Consider the following 16826-nt stretch of genomic DNA (forward strand, 5'->3'; position numbering starts at 1 on the left):
TGTTGGGCCCGATCTAAGCTCTAACGTACAGTAAAGGAGGTATTGTCAAAATTTCACCTGTAGTAAGTCAGTCTGGTCAACAGGAAAGCACTACCTTTGGAACATGAAAGAAATCCCTTTGGTGAATTACTGTAACTTTTACATAAAACATATTTGCGTACTGTATGTACAGTAGCCTACACAAAAGTACACTAAAGCAGTCTAGGTGAATACGCAGCAAATATCAAACCTGAAACTATTTTTACCCTGGTTGGCAATATTTTTTTTTTTTTACTTGACTATGTTCATGGTGCTGTCCACGTATGTGGCACTGAGGTCCTACATGATCAAGTCTGCAACTTGGGTAAAGTTGGTTCCATGGTTCCGCGTTCAATATCTCGTGAGCTGAATATTGTTACTACACAATTAACATTGTTTTAATATTTAAATCTTCCTCATAACGAGCTTTCCTTCGGGTTTGCACTTTGCAGATGGTCCCTTCTTAGCAGCCTGCGCATAGAGATAATGTATTTTGTCCAGTGCGAAGGAAAGATCGTTTTGAGGAAAATTATGTTGTAGCTTCTGGTGTTTTATCTGTAGTTATATGTGATAGGTGTTTTCTGTAGCAACAACGTTTAGTTCACGAGTTATTGAACGCGGAAGTCCGCGAATGTGCGAATATCGAATATAAAACCAACTTTACCTAAGTCAAAAGGAGAACTAAAACGAGAATCAATATCAGCGCGGTGTTTTTGAGATGCCTAGAGCTCCCATAGACAGTATATAAACGAGAGCTCCACGTCCAAGACTTCGACCGCTTCTACATGTACTTTATTAAACAGGTGAGCACATTTACATAAAACTAATCAATGTTATATAGCTCAACATGATGAAATGTTAGAATATGATCTGTATGTTATTCTAATGTTGATCTAGCTTATTGCTAGTCTCATACAGACAAACTAACACATACATTTCAACACATTCAAATGCAGTTTAGTGTGATAGTGTAATGTTAGACCAAGTGAAACAGCGCTGCGTTACCTCACAAGTTTAATTTGTCTAATAAACTGACCTGTGACTGTGAGTAGTAATTCTGCACTCGCGTGTAACGTTAGTTCAGTAGAATGAAATGTCCATATTCCTTATGCGGGACTCGCGTCGCGTGTGGAGCTGATAGTTGTCTCTTAGCAATCCCGAACTGCTTCATATCACAGTCATGATAAAAGCATCGATGTATTCAGTCATCCATAAACATTATTAGATCCATAGATTAGATCGGTCGGCTTGACGTTGACGAAGATCCATAATTCTTAGCAAATGTTGCGTCATCAAACTACGCCTTTGTTATTGTAAATAGGTTAGCTCGGAGCCATAGAGAGAGAGAGTTGCGACACTCTTTGATGTCGCCGCTATGGCTGTCACGTGGTTCATGTAAGCCAAAACGTACGCTGGCTGTCATGTTCTTCTATGGGACAGACAGCAGCGATTGCATTATTGAACGGTAAATATAAAATAAAACACACACCCAAGTACTTTTTCAGCTGTTATTGCATTTTGTTAATGTCAGTTTTGCATTTGGAGATAAGTTTTAGGCTATATTTTTGGAGGGAAAAGCTTAGTGTTCATGTTCGCATGGGTAGCACTGGCTTTAGCGGCTCTAACTTAACTTTTCCATATCATTCATCTGATGATGGACGTCTCATGATATTTATTTTAGCACAACTGGGCTGTATTAGGCTATTGATTCCCGTGATTTTGCTTTATTAGGCTATTGATTCCCGTGATTTTGCTTATAAATTTTTATTCAGCCATTAGCCTACCTTCATGATCACGCAAGAGGTCTGCCGTGGCGGTCCGTTCAGAATTCGCTTAGAAGCTAGCTTACTTCTTCTGATGAAAGTGGCCACCCCCAGGAACACAACGTGAAACATGATCATGTTAAGACTAAGAATATTATTTTAAGATTAAGGCCATAGGCTACACATTATCAAAACTATAACAGATTAAAAACGAATTTAAGCATGGCTGATACAAATGAAGGTTTTCAAATAAAATATTTTTTATTAAACAATGACAGACAACAAAAATGTGTGCTTGTGTGTGTGTGAACAAGAAAAACAAAAACCAGGGGCAGGTGATCCATGAAACAGACAGGACTGGTGATGGCCATAACAATCCTAAAGGTCCAGCATTGTTCTCACAAGCCGCTTCGACTCAAGACAATAATAACATAATGAAAAGTTAGTATATCCCAAAAAATTAAATTAAATAAAAGTTGCTATATAAAGGTGGTAGCGATTCATTACCGAACTCTTAGCTGACGAAGTCGCGCTAGCAGGCAGTGCTTGAAAATTGGTTGAAACAACCAACATAAAATATAAATAATTACGCTGTGCATGTACAAATGAAGACCAGTATAAGCATCGCAAAGGGCCTCTGATACAATATAGACAGTTGACAATTCAAAAGAGGTCGATATTTCGGCAACTTAACTCTGGAACAACTCGACGCGCAGCAATGTAAGTGAATGGTGTCCAACGCCCACATGACAGTGTTTGGAACTATTCCGATCTTCATATCCCGGAAGTAGGCGGTTAAAAGCGCCGCCATTATTTACAACGGAGGTCTATGGGAGTGTCGCAACTCTCTCTCTCCATGGCTCTGGGTTAGCTGTTAAAGTGTGGTATTTTCATATACAACAGGAGTCCATATTCTTTGCACTGGCCCAAACGGGGTCTGCCTTTATTCAACAGTCTGCAAACACACTGTCCCCACGAGCCCTACTCCCTCGCTAACCCTCTGGCTTTTTTCTAGAATTGCCCTTGTTCGCCCCCTAGTGGCAGGTATAGCCTGAACAAGCATTATAGTAATTACATATTGTTACATCCTTTCTCTTTTAGAAAGTTTTCTTTTCCCTGCAACACATTTGCAAACATTAAATGCAAATAGGAATGTACTTTCAAATGTACAAAAAACTTTTTTTTTTTTTTTTTTTTTTTTACTTAAATGCCATTACCCAACATAACAAAATGGCTTTAGCTTTAACATCTCAAAACACTTCTCTTTTTTTTTTTTTTTTTTTTTTTTACCTAAATACCAGTTTAAGTAGTAAAGTCCTTGTAGCGTTGAGGCTGACGAACAACTCTACCACATCTGGTTGTCTTCGGCACATCACTGTCACAGGTATTGCTCTGAGTTTGAGGGCTCTGCTGGGATAGTACAGTGTCTGTATGGGTTCCCGGAGTGTTTACTGTCTCTATATCAACAACCTCTGTTTGAGGAACAACATGAGCGCGTCTGAGGTGTCTACGGTTCCTCCTGAAAACTGCACCCGAATCCATTTCAACCTCATAGGATCTAGAGTCAACTGGTCTTTTCACCTTGCCCAGCTTCCATTTGGTGTGAGGCTCAAATGTCTGCACTCTGACAGTGTCACCTGGTCGTAGGGCATCTAGATCCCTGGCTGATCGGTTGTAGTACGCACATTGACGCTGTTGGTTGTTAAACAGTGCCTGCTTTGCTTGAACCACTTTAGGCTGGAGAAGGCTGTTTTTCACCGGTAACAGAGACCTCGTTCGACGGTTCAGCAGTCTTTGAGCTGGGCTGCTCTCCAGTCCTTGTGACGGTGTGTTACGATGGTCCAAGAGCGCGAGATAGGGGTCTTGTCCAGAAGCTTTGGCTTTGTGTAACAGTCTCTTTGCAGTTTTAACGGCAGACTCTGCCTTGCCGTTACTCTGTGGGTAACCTGGCGATGAGGTTTTGTGGTCAAATTCCCACAGTTGGCCGAATCTTTGGAACTCTTGAGATGAATATTGAGGTCCGTTGTCTGAGACTACTGTGTTGGGAATGCCGTATCTAGCAAAATGTGCTTTTAGCTTCTTTATCACTGTAGTAGCTTTTGTGTCTGGCAAAAAGTCTATTTCCCAAAAATTGGAATAGTAGTCGACTGTTACATGGTAGTTTTTGTTATCAAAGTGAAATAGGTCAACGCCTACTTTGGCCCATGGCCTGCTTGGCACATTGTGTGGGTTGAGCGTTTCTCTGTGCTGTTTGTCATCCACTGACCTGCAGATGTCACAGCGAGCTATGTGTGTCTTTATGTGGTCGTTCATGCCAATCCAGTAGACACATTCTCTGGCCCTTCGAAGACATCCTTCTGCCCCGAGATGCGAGGAGTGCAGGCGGCGGGTGATGTCTTTCTGCAGTGATAATGGAATAACAGCATGTTCACCTCGAAACACAATGCCGTCCTGATAACTTAATTCCTCCTGGAATGAGAAGTAGGGTTTGATTTCCTGAGGCACGGCCCTTTTGTCCGATGGCCAACCCTGCTTCATCAGTCGGATCACATTTTGTAGCGTTTTGTCATCTTTTGTAGCTGTCCTGATCTGGCTTAGACTGTCACCTGAAATTGGTAAGTGTTGCACCATATTAACAGTCTCTATTTCAGCTTCTACAGAGCTCAGAGATGGGCATTCTGGGAGATATGCTCTGCTTAAGGTGTCTGCCAGTAACATGTCTTTGCCAGGAACATACACTACAGTCAGGTCATATTTCTGAATACGTAGCATCATTCTTTGAAGTCTCTTGGGCGCACTCAAAAGAGGTTTCCTAACTATGGTCTCCAACGGCTTATGGTCAGATTGGACAGTAACTTTGCGACCATACGTGTACTGATGAAACTTCTCTACACTGAACACCATAGCTAGAAACTCTTTCTCAATCTGGGCATAACCCCGCTCAGTCTGTGTGAGTGCTCTGCTTGCATAGGCGATGGGCTTACCCTTTTGCATTAGTGCTGCTCCCAGACCTGTGTCCGATGCATCACATTGCACTACGAGGTCCTCCTCCGGGCAGTAGTACTTCAGAACAGGAGCATCTGCAATAGTCTTTTTTAGTTTCACAAAAGCATTCTCATGCTGCACCGACCAGTCCCAGTCTGTGTCTTTGTGTGTCAACTGCCGCAACACTTCACACTGGTCTGAAAGGTGTGGGCAAAACTTAGCCAAGTAGTTTATCATACCTAACAGTCTCTGTACCGCTTTCAAATCTGTAGGTCTCGGCATGTGTTCAATAGCACGAACCTTGTCTGGATCCACTTTCAGTCCGTTTGCTGTCAGGCGGTGCCCAATGTATGTACACTCCCTCTTCCTCAGCTTGAACTTGTCTGGGTTCAGTTTAATGTTCTTTTGCCTGCACCGCTCCAGGAACAGTTTCAGCTTCACATCATGGTCTCCTTCTGCCGCTTCCTGCGTCTCTCCTTGACCTGTAATGAGCACATCATCCGCAATAATGTATAGGCCCGGTAACCCGTCCAGTGCTTGGGTCAGTTTTCGCTGGAAAACTTCCGGTGCCGGACTTATTCCCATGGGCATCCTTAGCCATCTGAAGCGGCCAAATGGGGTGGAGAACGTAGTGAGATAGCTGGATTTCTCTTCGAGCTTGACATGCCAAAACCCGCTTTTGACGTCACACACTGTGAACACTTTAGCTTTAGACATATCTGGGAGTACGTCCTCAATGGTTTGTAGTGGGAAGTGACTGCGCTTGAGTGCCTTGTTGAGGGGCTTTGGATCAATGCATACTCTAGGTTTACCGTTTTGCTTTTGCACCACCACCATGCTACTGATCCAGTCCGTGCTACAGTCTACTGGTGTGATAATACCTCTGTGCTCAAGGTCCTGAAGCTCCTCTTTCAGCGGTTTCATCATGGCGACCGGAACACGTCGCTTTGGGAGTTGCACAGGTTTCACACTCTCATCCACTTCCATTTTGTATTCTCCTTCCAGACAACCGTCTCCTGTGAACACATCTGCAAAGTCTGTCTTTATTTGTTCCATAGTCCATTGTCCTTTTGTGTCTCTCTCTGTTGTCACAATACTGTCAATAGCCATGATGTTTTCATAGTGTACTTTTATGAGTTTCATAGCCTCACTGGCTCTCTTACCAATCAGTGGTACAGTACAACCTTTGTCCACAACCTGAAACTCTAGCTGGTACAGTTTTTTGTTTCTAGGGTTTCTTAATTTCACTTTACATCTACCCAGTGGCTTCACTTTGCTTCCATTGTACATCACTAACACAGAATTTGTATCCTCAAGCTTAGCATCTGTGTTCAGCATGTTAATAGGCAAAACATTACATGTAGCTCCACAATCGATCTGAAATTTTATAATATCTTTCCCTAGGAGCATGCCTGCAAACAACTGGGAGTATTACCTTTGTTAGAGTCAACAGCATTCACATTTTCACTTTCTGCTACATCTCTAACACACAGTATGTCCTCATATTCACTTTCACATTCAGTAACCTTATGCACAGATTTCATCTTCTTTGGTTCAATGCGGGCTTTACACTTAACCGCAAAGTGGTTTTCCTTACCACACTTTTTGCATTTCTTTCCAAATGCTGGACATTTCTGTTTGCTCCTCTCATGTGTCTTGCCGCAAAACTTGCAATCCACGGTGCTTTCTTTCTGCTGTAGGCGCGACGCTCCTTGCACTGCGTGAACTTCTTCCACTGTGTGTCCCGCTATGGCCTTGCAGTTTTCCCGCGACCACTCAGCAGCTCTGCAAAGTTGAATGCAAGTGTCCAATGTCATGTCTTTCTCCCGTAACAGTCTCTCTCGCATGTTGCTGCTGTTAATCCCACATACGATCCTGTCACGAATGAGTGAGTCTCTCAATGTCCCAAAGTTGCATGTTTTTGCTAGCAACTTGAGTTCAGTAACATAGCCATCTATGGCTTCACTGGTACCTTGATTTCTTGTGAAGAATTTGTACCGCTCCACTGTCTCATTCACTGTAGGACTGCAGTAGTTATCAAACTTTTCAATGACGTCCTTAATCTTCCAGTCCGACTTCGCTGTGTCTCCCATTAACGTATCCAGTAGCTCTCTGCCACTCTCACCGACCAGATAACTGAAAAGCCTGACCTTTTTCTTCTCGTCGTCCTCGGCAACAGTTAATCCAATGTACAGTTCAAACTCGTCTCTCCAAGACTTCCACGCTTTAGACAGGTTACTGGAGTCCAGACACAACGTCTGTGGAGGTCTAAGTCCGTCCATGCCGTTAGCGTTAGCTTGTTTACTTCGATGCTAATCCACGCTACACGTTAGCACTTTACCGTCTTCGGACTTCGTCGGCGCCTCCGCAGCAAACCACTAAAAACTTCGGCAAAAATCCACTTCCGCTGCCACCATGTTAAAGTGTGGTATTTTCATATACAACAGGAGTCCATATTCTTTGCACTGGCCCAAACGGGGTCTGCCTTTATTCAACAGTCTGCAAACACAATGTCCCCACGAGCCCTACTCCCTCGCTTACCCTCTGGCTTTTTTCTAGAATTGCCCTTGTTCGCCCCCTAGTGGCAGGTATAGCCTGAACAAGCATTATAGTAATTACATATTGTTACAGTTAGCGACCCCTAGTGGCGAAAAATTCCATACTGTACGTTTAACAACTTGTTTTTTCTATACTTCTATACTCTGTGCAAACCATAGGGTGCAAACTGGCGCTAACGATTTCAGCAGCTTTCAGTCCATAATGGCGGACGCGCCTCCGCAGCGCCATCTACAGACTGTTACCCATAACACAACAGAGTTTCGCCTCTTGGGCTTCTATACTCTTTGATTTCATGTAATATTCTAATTTTTTTAAATCCTGTTTTCGTGGGTTTTATGAGCTGGAAGCCCAAATTATGTACAAATAAACAACTAAATACTTGAAGTTGTGGGCCCTGAATCTATAATCTATGGAAGTTTAACGTTTTGAATGGAATTATGGAAAGAAATAAACTTTTCCATGATATTCAAATTTTTTGGAAAGGGTCTGTATATATATATAGCCTATATTACAGGTGTCGCGACCACCTTAGCACAGTGAGGTATGGCAAGCCGTTTTAACATTTAATCATTTTAACCGACTAGTCTCTATTTTCATGCTACTAGTACTTATTTTTTAGATACTAGTATCTATTCCATTAAGTACTAGTACTTATTCATTAGCTACTAGTGCTTATTCATTAGATACTAGTACTTATTCATTAGATAAGTACCTATTAAATAGATACTAGTACTTATTCATTAGATACTAGTACTTATTCATTAGATACTAGTTCTTATTTATTAGATACTAGTACCTATTAAATAGATACTAGTACTTATTCATTAGATACTAGTACTTATTCCAATAGTGACTAGTAACTATTCTTTTGTTACTAGTAACAAATAAAAAATTTTGCCCTTGACTTCTATGGGGATCTGTCATTCAGATATCAACTATTCAGTTCTGACTAGTATGTATTCCAATTGTGACTAGTACATATATATTAGATACTAGTAGTTATTTATTAGGTACTAGTACTTATTTTTTAGATACTAGTAACTATTACTAGATACTAGTATGTATTCAATAAACACTAGTACTAAGTCATTAGATACTAGTACCTATTAAATAGATACTAGTACCTATTAAATAGATACTAGTACTTATTCACTAGATACTAGTACTTATTCATTAGATACTAGTACCTATTAATTAGATACTAGTACTTATAAATTAGCTACTAGTACTTATTCAATAGATACTAGTACCTATTTATTAGATACTAGTATTTATTCCGAATGTTACTAGTAAGATTTTTTATTTTACTAGTCACAACTGCTTTTTTACTCGTCTTATGTTATGACTAGTCAGAACGGCCACTGGATAGTTCAATTAAAAATCTAACTAGTAAAATCCAAAATCTTACTAGTAACATTTGGAATAAATACTAGTATCTAATAAATAGTTACTAGTATCTATTCAATAAGTACTAGTAGCTAATTTATAAGTACTAGTATCTAATTAATAGGTACTAGTATCTAATGAATAAGTACTAGTATCTAATGAATAAGTTCTAGTATCTATTGAATAAGTACTAGTATCTAATGAATAAGTACTAGTATCTATTTAATAGGTACTAGTATCTATTTAATAGGTACTAGTATCTATTTAAGAGGTACTAGTATCTAATGACTTAGTACTAGTATTTATTGAATACATACTAGTATCTAGTAATAGGTACTAGTATCTAAAAAATAAGTACTAGTACCTAATAAATAACTACTAGTATCTAATATATATGTACTAGTCACAATTGGAATACATACTAGTCAGAACTGAATAGTTGATATCTGAATGACAGATCCCCATAGAAGTCAATGGCAAAAAAAAATATTTGTTACTAGTAACAAAAGAATAGTTACTAGTCACTATTGGAATAAGTACTAGTATCTAATGAATAAGTACTAGTATCTATTTAATAGGTACTAGTATCTAATGAATAAGTACTATTATCTAATAATAAGTACTAGTAACTAATGAATAAGTACTAGTATCTAATAAATAAGAACTAGTATCTAATGAATAAGTACTAGTATCTAATGAATAAGTACTAGTATCTATTTAATAGGTACTTATCTAATGAATAAGTACTAGTATCTAATGAATAAGTAGGCTACTAGTATCTATTGAATAAGTACTAGTACCTAAAGAATAAGCACTAGTATCTAAAGAATAGGCACTAGTACCTAAAGAATAAGCACTAGTAGCTAATGAATAAGTACTAGTACTTAATGGAATAGATACTAGTATCTAAAAAATAAGTACTAGTAGCATGAAAATAGAGACTAGTCGGTTTAAATGATTAAATGTTAAAACGGCTTGCCATAGTGAGGTGCATGTTTAAAGTGTAACTTGCAGGTTAACCACCACAACCAATTAATGTGTAAATTAAAGTGCTCAATATGTATATATGTAAACATTTCTGTCTTAAAATGCGTTAAAATAACATTTATTGGGGTTTCTTCAAAGGTAGCGTGTTTTTACAGCAACTGGGTGATGACGTCATATAAGGAAGTTGCAACCATACTCTGCTAGACTCCTACTGTTTGTGGATGTTTGTGGCTTTATTATAGAGAACGACTGGGAGACGGAGGAGGTGGGAAACTAGTGTTGTCAAAGTACCGGTACTTCGTTACTGAAAATGTGACGGTACCAGCATTTCTGTAGTATATTCGGTAACCAGTAATAGGCAGCTGCGTTAAGTCGCTTCCATGTTTATCTAAGCACGGGCTCCAGACTAACTTTCATTACTATGAGCACTGTAGCCGATATATACCACGATATAGTGTCTGTGTATATTAAACTGCAGAAATACTATTTAAATATTAACCTTGCATGTTATGTTTATCTCTGTGTGAATGAATGGCGCAGACGCGCGTGTCATTTACCACACACACACACACACACACACACACACACACACACACTGTATGGAATGCCAAGTCTGCCAATATTAAAAAGAAATAAATACATAAATAAATATACAAAGAAATGTAAAAAAGAAAAAAGAAATAAATAAATATATAAATAAATATACATAGAAAAGCAAAAAAACGAAAATAAATAATTATTTATACATTTATTTCCTTATTTATGTATATATTTATTTTTTTCCATATTTATTTATTTATTATTTTATTTATTTATACATTTATTCATTTATACATTTATTTATTTATACATTTATTTATTTTTACATTTATTTATTTATACATTTATGTATTTATACATTTATTTATTTATTCATTTATTTCTTCCTACATTTCTTCCTGCATAGGGTAATGAGGAGGGCGTGGTTTACCTCAGACATAGCAATCGAGCTCAGAGTCAGCGAAGGCGAAGGGTTGAGGCCACAGTGACACCCTGTGGCGAAATACAATAAGTATCACTCACTGACGTTGATACGGTCTGTGACTGCGAGGTATATGGTCAGAATCCTAAATCTTACTGTGTGACATGGATAGGCTACTCTTTATTCCGGACATGGCAGTAGAACATCGTTTGGTCTGGATTTGTAAAATGTCCTGGGCTAACAAACATGAAACAGGGACTCTGAAACGGAATTGATATTTTCCATTTTTCGGTCAGAACTCACAGAAAGGAAGCAGGGCACATATAGGCTACAGTGAAGTCGACGCAAGCATATCAAGTTCAAGTTCAAGTTGAGCTTTATTGTCATTCCGCTACATGTGGGGACATACAGTGGAACGAAATGTCGTGCCTCGCAGGACCATAGTGCTACATAAATACAGACATACAACAATGAAGTAAAAAAAACACTATAAACCTATACACAACTAACCTACTGACAGATTTAACTATAAGTATACTATATATAAGTATTTACCCTATACAACTAAAAGAATAAAGGATAAAAAATTAAATAAAAAATACAAACTATATACTTCACAAAAATATTTACGCTATACAAATAAAAATAGAAGATACTGTAATATGTGCAAAGAGAGACATTTGAGCTGGTTGGGGAACAGTGCAGGATGATATGTAGTGCGTGAGCATGTAAACATATATTGCAGAGTCTTTTGTGGGATTGTGTACACGCAGCAGTGTGTGTAAAGTGTCCATAGTGCAGATAGTGTAAAGTGTCATACAGTTTTTTCTTTGGTGTGGTAAGGTTGGGTTGGGTTGGGGGGGGGGGGGGGGGGGTCCATGTTTCAGGAGGTAGGGGTATTGACCATTGCATTTGAATGTAGCCTAATTTCCAAAAACAATACTGACAGCAACAGAAACCAGGGCCGCGGGAAGAGGTTTTAGGTTGTGGGTGCTCACCACTTTTGAATAAGAAACAATATCAAGACTATAAAACTCGTCAAAAAACGTGCACACACTCCAACCACCTGCCTGCACATTACATTTTTTACTTTATTGATTCTGCTTTTATTCGTAATGCAATGGACCGGCCAATGGGACATAAATGAATCCTTAAAGGATGGGACTTTATGGGACATTTGCACAAAAATAATACATAACTTACCGTAGCCTATTTTATAAGTCGCTCCGGAGACGCATATCAGTAAAAAAATGCGCCACGAGGAAGAAAAAAATATATATAGCCTAAGTCGCACTGGACTTTTTTTTTTTTTTTTTTTTTTTTTACAAAAAAAAAAAAGTTACAGACAGTTCTCCGCTACGGACGTGAGCGCTCTAAAGCAGTACTAAAAGAATGTTTTAAAACTTTCACAGAGACCTCAAACTGAAAGCACAAAGCCTGTCTTTACATTTAATTTCGTTTTGTATTAATTGTATCTTAATTTTAATCGATGTTTCATCAAAAAATTGTCTGGTTTTAATAAATAAGAAGGCTATTAGAAAATAGATAATCAGGACACGGAGGCGCTGGCGAACCTGAAGCTCGTCTCATAATGAACCGAAACTCAGCGTAGGCCTATAAGGTAGGCTAGCCTATTGCCTCACAGACCTGAGACATATAGATAGCTTGAAATGTCTACTTTTAAGCAGAACAATTCAAAACGAAAGAAAACAGACTGCGCTGCTTATTTTTTATGTCAGTGTCGGCTAGACAGATGAAGTTGACGACTCGCGATCTTCGCAGCGCCAGAGAGAAATGCACATTTCATACGAATTACATAAGCAGCGCAGTCTGTTTTCTTTCGTTTTGAATTGTTCTGCTTAAAAGTAGACATTTCAAGCTATCTATATGTCTCAGGTCTGTGAGGCAATAGGCTACCTTATAGGCCTACGCTGAGTTTCATTATGAGACGAGCTCCAGCTCAGCAAACATTTGGACGTTTAATGACCGTTGAAAAGACGTCCGTCCGAGACGTCCCGTCATGGTTGAAAAATAGTTCCAAAATGAAGTTGAACCGACGTCATTTCTGGCCGTGAATTCCACGTCTTTTCTGGCCGTGAATTCCACGTCTTTTCTGGCCGTGAATTCCACGTCTTTTCTGGCCGTGAATTCCACGTCTCTTCTGCGCGTCCCTGGACGTCTAAATGCGTCGTCATATGTGTTTAAATGTGTTGCTGCATAATTTAAGTGTATATATAAGCCTGCATATAAAATAATCACACACCTATTGTGTAACATCGTGAAAGACAATCAAGTCTTGAGGTTTAGCCTACACATCTTGACAAAGGTTCTAAAAAGGTCCAAAATTGGTCCAGTCAGACCTGAACGTCAATAAAACGTTTTAATCACGTGTACATCAAAAACAATAACACATTATTTGTGGACATAAGCAAAAAAGAAGCATGTTCTGATTAAGCACAACATTTTATTGATATTGAACAGCCAAAATTTCTCTTTATTTTTTTCAATGTTTAACATTTCGTGAGCTTAGAATTTTAAGGTTCTATCTCCACTTTTGGTTGAAATTGAGTTTTTGACAATCTGATCCATTAGGTGTTTATTAATGCCTGTGTGGTGTTATTTTTGTAAAAAAAAAAAAAATTGTTAGTAGTTATTAATAAAATAAAAGGTTCCATCTCACAAAACATAAACCGAGTTTAAAAACTTTGATGCTTTATAAACTACAATAAACGGAGATAGAACCTTATAATTCTAAGCTCTCGATTTGTTAACCAAACTAAAATACCAATTGCAAAATACTGAATTATAAAGATAGTTCACCCAAAAATGAAAATTATGTAATTTACTCACCAAATTCCAAACCTGTATGAGTTTCTTTCTTCTGCTGAACACAAAAGAAGATATTTTGAAGAATGTTTGTAACCAAGCAAATAGAGCATCCACTGACTACCATTATTGGAGAAAAAATGATTATTAATGGGAAGCGACATCTGCTTGGTTACAAACATTCTTCTAAACATCTTTGTGTTTAGCATAGAAAGGTATACAGGTTTGAATCATGAGGTTGAGTAAATGATGACAATTTTCATTTTTGGGTGAACTATCCCTTAAACACATTGTTTGGCTCATTTTTTTTATCCACCACCCCCAGCTCTTCCTGGAGTGTGTTTCAGGTGTTCTGCCATTGCTGCATCAATTTCAGTGTCTGTAGCATGTGGGCTCCACCTCTTCACAGCATCTAAGGGAAGAGAATATATTTCTTTTTAAAATAAATGAAAATTAAAAATTTGAGGTAAATGACATGCACTTATTTTCAAAATATTTGTATGGTCTTCAGCTAAATTCAAAACAGCATTTGTCCCCTGCCTCTTCAATACCACTGTGGTGCCCTTGAGAAAGACCCTTAGGTGTGTAACAGTGAGAAAGTGAACAGGACATTTCTGATAAAGACAGGTGGGCTGTGATGTCCCCTGAATAGACATGTTTAGCAATTCTAAAATTACAAAATTTTTAAAGCAGTTACTGAAAACATACATGTTCAAATCCAGCTAAACATTTCATTCTACTTCAGATCATTTACTTTCTGAAAGAAACTCTCAAAAGGCTACATTAATAATTTACAGTAATAACTTTGACTGTATCATTAAACATACTTTATACTATGGTATACCGTTGTATAAGTTCAAAGCAACTTTTAGCCTACTAGCTAATTTTAGCCAAACTCAGTTAGCCAATTTCAGTTGACAATGTGGGCATCATTTCTTTCGGTTCATTCATGTCAAACAAGTAAAACTCTAGCACGTGAATCTAATAATACAAAATGTACGTACCCAACAGTAGATTTTTAATAATATGGGCCTCAATTCCTCCTCTCTTCGTGGTTGTTCAAACTTCAGTGTTCCGGAGTGAGTCTATGGGGAAAACGCGTTAACATCTCGTGAGATAATCTAACCTATCGCGGGATTTGGTAATGTCGGGAGATCTTTTGTTACATCTTGGCAGCACAGTTTTGGCAATTACATCCAACTCAGACATAAATGGTGACCAGATATATTTCTGTTTTACATGCATACATTCCATAAAAAAATAAAAAATAAAAAACACAACATTACCGAAAAGGTAAGGTAGGCTAAGGTTGAAATAATGACTAAAATGCAGAGGCTTTGCATTAACTTAACCACACTGGGAACTGTGTGATTATAATTTATTTAAACAAGATAAAGTAAATATATTTACTTTGTATACAATTCGTGTATTTCATAAAGATAATTCCTGGGGGTTTTTTTTCTGTCTTGCTTGACTAGATGTGTAAAGGACGTCAGTGGACGTGTATTCACAGCCTTGACGTGTAAAGGACGTCAGTGGACGTCTTCACAACCTCTTAAAAACTACTTGGGCAATTAAATGAATTTTTGCAGTATTAACCATGCAAGGATTAAGCACAGCTTTTGCATATTTCACAAGGATTCCATGATGGAGGGTCATGATGGACTATAAATGCACGTGTAAAAGACGTCGCCAGGTGACGTCCTCTCACCCGATACTATAGACGTGTAAAGGACGTCAGTGGACGTATTCACACAACTTATTAAAACTTTAATTTAATAAAAAATGTAATTAATTATTGCAGTATTAACCACACAAGGATTAAGCACAGCTTTATCACAATTGATTTCATAGAGGGTCATGATGGACTATAAATGCACGTGTAAAAGACGTCGCCATGGTGACGTCCTCTCTCACCCGAAACACAACATGGTATATATTGAACTACACGTAGCTAAAAGTCAAAATAACAATTATACATGCAACCTCAGATAACTGTAGACATGCACACATGTATCTGAATGTATTTTTAGGAAATGTTCTGTGTTACATATTTTTACCGATTTATGCCGTCATACCGCGACTATTTTTGGCCAGGGACACGACGTTGCCGTCGGACCAATGTTTGCTGGGAGGTTCGCCAGCGCCTCCGTGTCCTGATTATCTATTTTCTAATAGCCTATATTTAGCTACTTCTTATTAAATTCATCAAAATTTGTTGATGAAACATCGATTAAAATTAAGATACAATTAATACAAAACGAAATTAAATGTAAAGACAGGCTTTGTGCTTTCAGTTTGAGGTCTCTGTGAAAGTTTTAAAACATTCTTTTAGTGCCGCTTTAGAGCGCTCACGTCCGTAGCGGAGGTCTGTAACTTTTTTTTGTGTGAAATAACATTTTTTTTTTTTTAAAAAACAACTTAGTCCAGTGCGACTTAGGCTACATTTTTTTTTTCTTCCTCGTGGCGCATTTTTTTACTGATATGCGTCTCCGGAGCGACTTATAAAATAGGCTACGGTAAGTTATTTATTATTGCAAATGTCCCATAAAGTCCCATCCTTTAAGGATTCATTTATGTCCCATTGACCGGTCCATTGCATTACGAATAAAAGCAGAATCAATAAAGTCAAAAATGTAATGTGCAGGCAGGTGGTTGGAGTGTGTGCACGTTTTTTGACGAGTTTTATAGTCTTGATATTGTTTCTTATTCAAAAGTGGTGAGCACCCACAACCTAAAACCTCTTCCCGCGGCCCTGGTTTCTGTTGCTGTCAGTATTGTTTTGGGAAATTAGGCTACATTCAAATGCAATGGTCTCGTTTCAAAAGCATTGGTCAATATGCTTGCGTCGACTTCACTGTAGCCTATATGTGCCCTGCTTCCTTTCTGTGAGTTCTGACCGAAAAATGGAAAATATCAATTCCGTTTCAGAGTCCCTGTTTCATGTTTGTTAGCCCAGGACATTTTACAAATCCAGACCAAACGATGTTCTACTGCCATGTCCGGAATAAAGAGTAGCCTATCCATGTCACACAGTAAGATTTAGGATTCTGACCATATACCTCGCAGTCACAGACCGTATCAACGTCAGTGAGTGATACTTATTGTATTTCGCCACAGGGTGTCACTGTGGCCTCAACCCTTCGCCTTCGCTTACTCTGAGCTCGATTGCTATGTCTGAGGTAAACCACGCCCTCCTCATTACCCTATGCAGGAAGAAATGTAGGAAGAAATAAATGAATAAATAAATAAATGTATAAATACATAAATGTATAAATAAATAAATGTAAAAATAAATAAATGTATAAATAAATAAATGTATAAATGAATAAATGTATAAA

The 16826-nt window shown here is 38.2% G+C and overlaps 1 long non-coding RNA gene across 1 annotated transcript; it reads right to left on the reverse strand.

Annotated features, from left to right (window-relative positions):
- Nucleotides 1-13103: 13103 nt before the first annotated feature.
- On the reverse strand, nt 13104-15538 carry LOC309500573. Its single transcript, XR_014206632.1, has 2 exons — nt 14490-15538; nt 13104-13897 (listed from the first exon to the last, which is right to left on the reverse strand). It is a non-coding gene; the product is annotated as an uncharacterized lncRNA (long non-coding RNA).
- Between the last annotated feature and the right edge of the window lie 1288 nt (nt 15539-16826).

The sequence above is a fragment of the Leuciscus leuciscus genome, assembly GCF_965113295.1.
Source record: "Leuciscus leuciscus genome assembly, chromosome: 6".
NCBI classification, from domain to species: domain Eukaryota; kingdom Metazoa; phylum Chordata; class Actinopteri; order Cypriniformes; family Leuciscidae; genus Leuciscus; species Leuciscus leuciscus.